At 48.3% G+C, this 9,318-nt stretch overlaps 1 protein-coding gene across 5 annotated transcripts in view; it reads left to right on the top strand.

The window, feature by feature from the left end:
* Positions 1–4,291: 4,291 nt before the first annotated feature.
* Irag2 (inositol 1,4,5-triphosphate receptor associated 2) overlaps positions 4,292–9,318 on the top strand; it is a 45,335-nt gene continuing 40,308 nt past the window's right edge. For all 5 annotated transcript variants that reach the window (XM_055605570.1, XM_055605569.1, XM_055605567.1 and 2 more), the window contains exon 1: positions 4,292–4,643. The gene's annotated coding sequence lies outside the window, so the exon portion shown is untranslated. The remainder of the gene's footprint in view (positions 4,644–9,318) is intronic.

The raw sequence follows: 9,318 nt of genomic DNA, 5'->3' as shown, positions 1-9,318 counted from the left end.
TCTCCATCTGCACAGCCAACTCTGCCACTCTTTCAGAAAAGAGAGGGTAGAGTGACCGACCCACTTTGTTTCCTCATTTCAGCCATTTTTTGTTTCTCATGACCCTCTATTTCTACCTGCAAATTTTCCAACCGTTCAGCCATTCTTCCAAGCTTATTTGAAACAGAATCTACAAAGAAAAGAAGAAGAGAAATTTTCTCTGGGATCAAAGTGGGAGACATCACACTGGTAGCAACCACAGTAAATCTTTGCTGCCTTCTTGAAAGAAAATTCTTTCATCCCCTGCCATTTCCTTTATGGCATTTGAAATAAATTTTTAAAATTTTTATTCTTAACTTTCTTTTTTTTTTCTTTTTGCTTAGGACAGTAACTTTATTCAACAAAAACATAACCTCAAACTTCTCAGCTTCCTGAATCTGTTGGAAGCCTTAAATAAAGAAGCTTCATCACCAAATTTGAAGCATTAAAAAAAAAAAAAAAAAAAAGGAACGCTGCTACAAAATATGACAAGATTGTCTAAAGCCATGCTCCCTTTGAAAACCAGGTTTTTATAGCTATAAAACTAGCAACTTGTTGAAAATCTTTATTTTTCTAAGACACACACAGAAGCAATCACAGTATACACAGTCCACGGACGCTACACTAAACCAGGCACCGCTTGTAGCCGGGCTTTGCTGCTTTGTGGTTTCTTCTTTTTCCCGTCCTTTATCCTCTCTGGTTTCAGTCCCTGTCACTAGATTGGCGAGAAAAAAAATAGAGGAGGGAGGAGACCCTTGAATCTAATTTCTTTCTTCTCGTTTCTTCTTTGAGCACAACTGCTAACCAACTGCAAACAAACCCCCATCCTGAAAGATCATCAACCACCAACCCCACCTATCAGGGCTCTGGAATTTATATACCCTCTGAAAAATTCCCAGAATTCCAAACATCACAGGATTGCAGAAGATGAAAACCTATTAAGTGCTTTTTTTTTTTTTTTTTTTTTTTCAAGACAGGGTTTCTTGTGTAGCCTTCGCTGTCCTGAACTCACTTTGTAGACCAGGATGGCCTCGAACTCATAGTAAGCCGCCTGCCTCCACCTCCCAGAGTGTAATCCCAGAGTGCCCAGCACTGATGGGAAATGAGTAAGGAGCCGGGCATGTGGTGCAGGAGGCTGGCATGGTGTCTTTAATCTCAGCACTTGAGAAGCAGAGGCAGATGGATGAGGCTCTTTGTGTTTGCATCCACTAGGTTACACAGGGAGTCACAGGCCAGCAAGGGCTACACAGAGAGACCCTGCCAGAAGAACAAGAGAAAGAATAAATAGGAGTAAGGATGAATGAGGAAACGAAAGGCATATTCTTGAAAACTTTTAAAGATGACAAATTAAAAAGGCATGGACAAATGGGTGAAACATTACATTCATGAATTAGAAAATGTGATGCTCTTAAAATGTTTATCCTGATGAAGGTAATGTGCAGATTCACTGAAATATCTCAGTGAATATCCCATCAAATATCTCAGTGGAGTTTTTACAGAGTGGAAAATGTTTTTGAATTACTGTGGAATAACAAAGAGCCCTGACTAGCTGAGAAAAATCTTGATAAATAAAGATGAAGGAATTGCTCTTCCTGATTTCAAAACTGTTACAAAGCCGTAGAAACCAAACAAACATAGAACTGTGTGACGCCACAGACACACAGGCAGGCAAGCGAGCAGAGCAAAGAGCCTAGCAAAAAACCCACACGCGAGCCTGCAGCTCATCTCTGCCATGAGCATAAAGAATTCTCCAGACAAGTGGTGCAGGAGCGCCCGGGCATCCACTGGAATGGCAGGCGCTAATGGTGTCTTTCACTGGCCCAGAAGCCCACCCAAATGATTAAATAAAGACTTGTTCTATATGAGATCTGAAACTCTAAGATGTCCAGAAGACAGCAGGGTTGTTTTAATAAGATTTCTAGGGTACAACACCAGAAGTTCAGGTACAGAAAGGTAAGTGGAACAAGATCAGACTCAGAATCTTCTGCAATCAAAGAAAATGAAGGAACGGTACTCAGCATGGGAGAAATATCGGAGAGTCATATATCAGAGGAGGACTTGACACTTTGCTATATAAGGAACTCTAAGGACCGCACTAAAACGCACACACATACACAAATTCTGCTTTAAAACAGGAAGAGGGTCTGGAGAGATGGCCCAGATGTCAAGAGCAGTTACTGCTCTCACAGAGGAGCCAGGTTCAGTTTTCAGCATCCATCCGGTTGGTGGCTCGCAACCATCTGTACCTCCAGTGCCAGGGGGTCCGACGCCCTCTTCTGACCTCTGCAGGCACAAGACATGTATAGAGTGCACATACACACCTGAGGCAAAGGTGACACAGGTTTACTGCTGCGTTTCATAACAAGCAAGATGCAGAAGCAACCCAGATGTCTGTCACGGTGAGGGTAACGAGGAGTGTGACGGCTACGGAATGGAGCCGGCTTAGCAGTCCGTTCAGAGGCGAACTGATAAAATGTGCTATCATGAGGCAATATTATTCATCCTTAAGGGAGTTCTACCACATAGGATGGCATGGAAGAACCCGTGGATGTTACGCTAAGGAAGCCATTAGTCACAGAGGATGATGACTTCCATATCCCGCTTATGTGAGGAATCTGAACTAGTTCAAGGCTACAGAGGCTGGGATGAGAATCGCAGCGGCTGCAGGCTGAGGGGAAGAGGAAATGAAGAGTTACTTTCCAACAGGTGTAAAGCTCAGTCGTGTGTGACAAGTGGGTTCCTGTCACCTGCTGCATGACATAGTACCTGTAGTTAACAATCCTGAACACACTGTTCCTGAGTACCGCACACCCTGAGGTTAACAACACCATACATGATGTAGTTAACAGTGCCATACTCACAAACATTAAGAGCATAGATCTTGGGCTAGAGACAGTTGGGATGGCAGCAGGTCAGCTTAGCACACACAAGGCCCTGGGTTCAAGTCCGTTCCCTAGTACTGAATACATTAGACCTGGTAGTGTCTACACGCAGTCCCAACTCTAGAGAGGCAGAGGCAGGAGGACAGCACGTTCTCAGCCACATAGGGAACTGGAGACCAGCCTGGGCTCTACGAGGTCCTATCTCAAAGGAGCACAGATTTCAACATAAAGCATTCGAAGTTCTTGCTTTAGTGCTGTCACGACCGACCATACGCTACTGTGGGTAGCGATGCAGGGCAGCTTTGGGGAATGCCTCCGCCTCCAGTGGGATGCTGGAAGCCTGCATGGCAGCCTTGCTCCGGATGTTACAAGCTGGTTGACACAGGGACGCAGCTCTGACAGCAGGTTAACCTGGGAGAAGCCAGCAAGGGGCCTGACACCGCTGCTGTCCTCCCCCTGCTTTGAACCTCTTCCCCAGGCCCATCATCCTGGAGGGTTAAGGTTTGCACTCAAACTGTTTGTGGTAGCCGCTGAGTCATCAACAACATTAGTCTCCCTGGAGAGAGGGTGTCAAATGAGAAGCGATAAGGGTGCAAGGGAGATAAGAGGTGAAGAATGACGTCAAAGAGCTCACAGTGGGAATATCCAGGGAGTGTCCAGCTGTGTCGGGGGAGGGACTTCCTGTACTAATGCTAGCTGCATGTACTATGATTGACGGTTTAACGGAGAAAGGTTAGTCATGAAACAAAGCCTCACTTCCCTCCACGCCCACTCCCCTGTGAAAAGCTGCCCATGGTGTGTAAGGGCTGTGTTACACACGCTAAGCTTGTGGGGAGCTGGTCTTGCACACCGGAAACAGCCCGAGTGAGCTGCTGGGTTGCTTTACTTACAGCCTGTGTTTCTAAGCACTTTCACTTTTCCCTGTGATCTCTAAAGAAGTTTGAGTTCATCACAGTTTCTCAGAGCGACTCGGGATTGAAACATCACTGAGAGCATGGGGTTCCGGTGCTGGGCTGTCTCTGTTTCTCTCTTTCTCTCTGTCGACTTTATTATTATTATTATTATTATTATTATTATTATTATTATTATTATCATCTTAAATTTGGCTTCCGCCAGAAGCAACCAGACCTTGTTAAGCAGCTGCAAGATGCGCTGGTCAGGAAGAGGCTCCACAAAGACAGCCCAGGGCTGGGGGACACACAGCCAAAGGAGAGAGGCCTTGGCAACACAATACTCGGGGGGGTATCAGCTCAGATGTCCTTAAAGGGTGAAGTAAAAAATGGAGGAGGAACAAAAAAAAAAAAAAAAGAGGAACTCTTCAGTTGTCCCTGGAGGCTGGCTGTGAGCCTTGAGTAGAGGAAGTGTGGGGTACAGGGGTGTAGAGGAGGAGGTGTTAGCAGCTTGCTGGTGAAGGAGGGCAGTACAGAGGGACTAACTCGTCTTTCTGGGGTGGAAGGCGCTTGGCCTGCTGCACCCATGCACAATTGCACAAGTGGAGCCCCGGCTTATCACTTCCCTGAGAAGAAAAGCACATTTCCAGTTTCCTGTGCCTAAGAGCGAGCGCCCAGCGCCCTTCACGCTGCTCAGACCCAGACTGCCTGTACACAGGAGACTCCTGGGGCCTGCAGAAGAGCTGAGACTTTGTTGCACGACAGAGAGGAAGTGATTCCAGAAGACCAGCACCTGCAAACTGGAGGCATCGAGCCCCTGAGCACACTCCGGACACCTCCAGGGGCCTTCGGTGTAAGTCGCGCGGTCCATGCCGGTCCACACCGCTCAGCCTGGGACGGAAGCACCTCTGCCATTTCCCCAGATCCCGGCCGTGGTGTCAGCCAGGGGGAGGTTTAGGAAGCACCGCTGTGGGACTCTGCCTTCAGCCAGGAACAGGATGGGACCACAGCCTGCCTAGTTTGTCTATGGCTGCCCTTCCTTTTGAAATGAAACAGAGCTGGGGTTTAGCTCGGAGGCAGAGTTTAGCCGTGTGTGCCAGAGTGCATGTGTGTCAGTATTGAACACATATACAGATGCTCTCAAAATTTTCATATGTGTTTAACGTGTGTGTGTGTGTGCATGTATGCACACTTTTGTTTTGTTTTTGAGACAGGTCTCCTTGTGTTGATGACCTAAAACTCACGGGGGCCCACCTGCCTCTGCCTCCCAAGTACTGGGATTAATGCTCAGATCCACTTTACCTTTTGAAGCGGGGGTATTTAAGATGCTTGTGTGTCAGCCAAAGACTTTCGAGCACTTAACTAAGAATAATGTGAGAAGACACTTGTCAAATCACAAATGTCAGGCTATTTATAAACTTGCTTTATTCTAGAAGCATGAAATGGAAAATATAAAGCTGACTGGCCTGGCCAGTTATCAGACAGCTGCTTTTGTTCAGCAAACTTCTTATTTTAACGGTACGGATCTTCTCTCTATAAAGTCCTCATTTGGAGTAAAGCAGACGTGATGGTGAGAGCACTCGGGCTGGATTTGTTGTGAATTCCTGGGCCTTCCCACTGTCGGTCTGAGGAAGCAGCTGAGGAGTTTAAGGAATTGCCTCACTTTAGAATAGCGATGTTCGGTGTTTTATTGTTGCTGTCTTGGGCTTTGTGAACTTACTGGGTTTCGGTGTTCCTGAGAGCAATACGAATCGTTCTTTGAATCTTGAAGGCTGCACGTTGTGACTGCTCAGCAGGCTTTGGAGAAGTTCTCGTGTGATCAGAGCGCGTGTGAGGCATGGATAAGCAGCCATGCCCAGTTTGGTGTGAATCTGCTTTAGACCCCATGCTCAGACCCACTGGCTTTTGTCTCAGTTTTATGAGCAAGTAAGAATCCGTGTCCCCCCCTTGGAGGGCTCCCTTGCAACATCTGCCCAGGAGCGTCCACTGCCCTGACTTACACCCGAAGGCCATTGTCAGGTTCTCAGCTGGTTACTGCCCTCCAGCCTAGCCTTCAGGGACAGTTGGTTCAAAGCTGAGGCCCTGGTTTGAATGCACTGTTTTACTCCGTGTGAGGAAAACATGTGGACACTTCCTTCCTCCGCTGACCTCTCAAGAATTCGTGAAACCTGTAGTGTTTGTACTTTTCCTGCCCAGAGAAGGCGCACCTATGGGGGTTTTGCTTAAGGCCGTTTCCTCATGTGAAGGTCTCTCTGAAACTAAACCTTTGAGCAAAGAGAGCAGTTAGTTCAAAGTGCTCTGCACAGGAGGTAGACGGGTCAGCAACAAGGAAGGACGGTAGCCACACACACAGCCACGCACATCCCCACTGCCACCGTGCTGCTGTGCTCTGAGTCGGAGAGAAAAATGCTCAGATGTCCCCAGCTGTTCTGAAACTCTCCAGCTCCTTGAGTAAATTAGCAGCTGTCCTGAGCCGTCTCAGACTCAGCTGCCAGCTGTGGGAAGGTGGGGGTGGGTTTTCCCAGATGCGCAGGCTGATGTGGGCCACTGTGCACACCTAGGATGAGGAAGTTGTTGGCAACATTTGCTTCCGCACCTGAGCAGCACCGAGCACAGAATCTGGTCAGGGTATTCAGGTGGCAGCAGGGCTGGCTGGCCGGTGGAGTGAGGAAGGAAACACTTGCCTCCTTAGCTCCAACGGCTTTGCCCGAGTGGCTTCTTGTATGCTTTTCTTGTTAAATTGTATCTAGCGTGTGGCCACCTGCATGTTTTCTTTCTTCTTTGATTTTATACATAAGTATCTTGTTATGTTGATAGACAGTATTGGATACCTGTTCTTTATTGTCCTTTCTTATTTATCTTATGTGTAGTCTTATTTTTCTGCACTATTTCGGAGCCCCATGTTTGTGTCTGGTGACTGAGGAAGCCAGAAGAGGGTGTTGGAGCCCTGGAACTGGATTTATTCATGGTTGTGTGTTGTGGGTGGTGGGAATCAAGCCCAGGCCTTCTGGAAGAGCAGTAAGTGCTCTTGATGGCCGACTTATCGTTCCAGCCCCTTGGCTGATTTTTGAGGCAGGCTCTAACATGGTCCAGACTGGCCTGGAAATAGTGATACAGCCCAACATGACATTGAATTCCTGCTCCTCCTGTGCCATCCTCCTGGGTGTAAATGCGAGGATCGCAGTCCGTGCCACCGTGGCAGTCCCCGGGGGAGCAGCAGACACTTACTTTGAGAAGGAGATATGAAAACATTCTTCGAGGGAGGCCACCAGGGAGGCCACCATCTAACACTCAGGGCTTCTTATCTAGAGGAAACACAGACAAGAGCTAATCTGGGCTCTCATGCCGACGCTTGACAGATCACAAGAGGGTTGCTTGTAGGAAGAGAAAATCTGCCGTTGGGGGATCCTGCGAAGAGCCTGTGCCCAGTGTCTGCACGTGAACGCCACAGGATGGAGAAAGCTTTCCGTTAGACTGTCTCATGGAAAGGGACCACCAGAGGACTCCGAGGAAAGATATGGGACAAGAGTCACATGCCCCAAGTCAGCAAAAACTAGAGGGACATCAGCTGAAGGGACAGGCCTCGTGTAGTGAATGAGTGCAATGGGAGGCCATGAGCTGATAGCCTGTCTCAAACATAAACAAGTGAAAGATGTAAAAGGTTGGGATAATGGTGAACCAGGAAACAAAGCCAGCGAGAGCATGCTGGGCAGTTCTGACGGGCTAGAGGACCAGGCTCTCCCTGATGCAGGGACGGATGCGGAGCTGGGGAGATGGACAAGGAGGGAAAGGCTGTCGCCACCAAGCCTGCATCTGAGTTTGATTCCCAGAACTAAGATAATAGAAGAAAAAAATTCCCATGAGATATACCCAGACCTCCACAGGCGTGCTGTGGCGTGTGTGTGCACACTCGCGTACATAAGTGTGCGGGCATGCTCAAAATTAACAAAGAAATCTGAGGAAAATTGAAAATGGAGACTAGGCAATTCAGACGGTGTAGTACAATGGCTTAAGGGCACAGGGCTTAAAGTCAAACTAGCCTGTCTTCTAGCCTGTGTCCCTCCCCCGTGGAATGCAAGGGGCAGAACACACAGGCCACAGCAGCCAGGTGTGGCCAGAGCTGGCGCACAGGGGCTGCTGGAGCAGGCTTCCAGAATGTGCCCTCTCCACTTTACAGCTGGTGTGTGTGGAATGGCATGCCCTAGGGGGAAACTCGTCTGCTCACAGGCAGTCTTCCTGCTTAGCCTCAGGGCTGGAAGGGCTGGGCTGTGGCCTTCGCAGAAAGGCAGCAAGCCCGTGGCTGTGGAGCAGGTGGCAGGAGCGTTTGTCAACCGCCTTTGAGAAAGTCACAAACAAGTCTCTATGCCCGAGTCCTCCCCCCAGCCTCGCTGAGCTCCCCACAGGGACAGGGTCTGTGCTCACCTCCACAGACCAGTACCCTGGAACTCCCGGCTCTCTGCCCTTCCTCCACACCAGGCCAGCTGTTCTGTAGCACTGACATTTCTAATGTTACTTTTGTGCATCTCTGGCATCCTGCCAGGCCTCCTGAACTGAGTGACTGAGTGTCTTCGTGGCCTCCCTGGCTGCTAAGGGCAGAAAGGATTTCTTCATTTGCTGGTGACTGTTGCATACTTTCTTACGTGGTTTCTTCCTAACACTGTATATCACATAAGCTTTGCGCTATTTTCTTTTTGTTTACTATTTATCGGCTATTGTTGTTATTTCATTATTTGCTCATCTGCGTGTGTGTATGTGCATACCCACGCAGGTGAACTTGAAGGCACGGGCAGGTGGGGCCTCCTGGGGCTGAAGTTACAGGGGGTGAAAAGCCTCCCAACTTGTGTGCTGGGACCCAACTCAGGTCCTCTGAAAGAGCAGCAAGCACTCTTAATTGTCGAGACACCATCACTGTTATCATCATTATTACATACTTTTATTCTGAAATTATAATCACATCATTTCCTCCTTTCCTCTCCTCCTTCAAACCCTCTCATATATTCCCCTTTTCTCACTTTTAAGTTCATTGGCCTTTTTTTAAATTAAGAGTGTGTGTGTGTGAACTCAGTTGCTCTCAGAGCCCAGACCAAGGCACTGGATCCCCTTGAGCCACAACTACTGGTGTTTGTGTACAATGTGGCAAGGTGCTTACTTAGGTCTCAGAGCATACGTGCTCTTAACCACTGTGCCTGCATTATTTTCACTCTTTTCTTTTCCCCTCTCTCTCTTTCTCTTTGTCTGTCTCTGTCTCTGCCTCTCTCTCTCTCTGTCTGTCTCTCTCTCGTTTTTTGAGAGCAGGTCTCATTGTTTGCTCTGACTGTCCTGGACCAAGCTCACCTTAACCTCACAGAGCTCTGCTGCCTCCTGAGGGCTGGGATCAACGGTGTACAGGCACCGTGCCCTGCCCTGGCTCATGTGATATTTCAGCGCTCTCCTTCAAGCAAAATCATAAAACATTCAGGCTTTAAAACACAGAATTTCTGCCCACTCGTGTCCACATCATACCTCACGCAGTCAGCAACAGTGGGTCA

The sequence above is a fragment of the Psammomys obesus genome, unplaced genomic scaffold (assembly GCF_907164565.1).
Source record: "Psammomys obesus unplaced genomic scaffold, mPsaObe1.curated_primary_1811, whole genome shotgun sequence".
Taxonomy (NCBI): Eukaryota; Metazoa; Chordata; class Mammalia; order Rodentia; family Muridae; genus Psammomys; species Psammomys obesus.
This window is presented reverse-complemented; position numbering and strand designations above follow the sequence as displayed.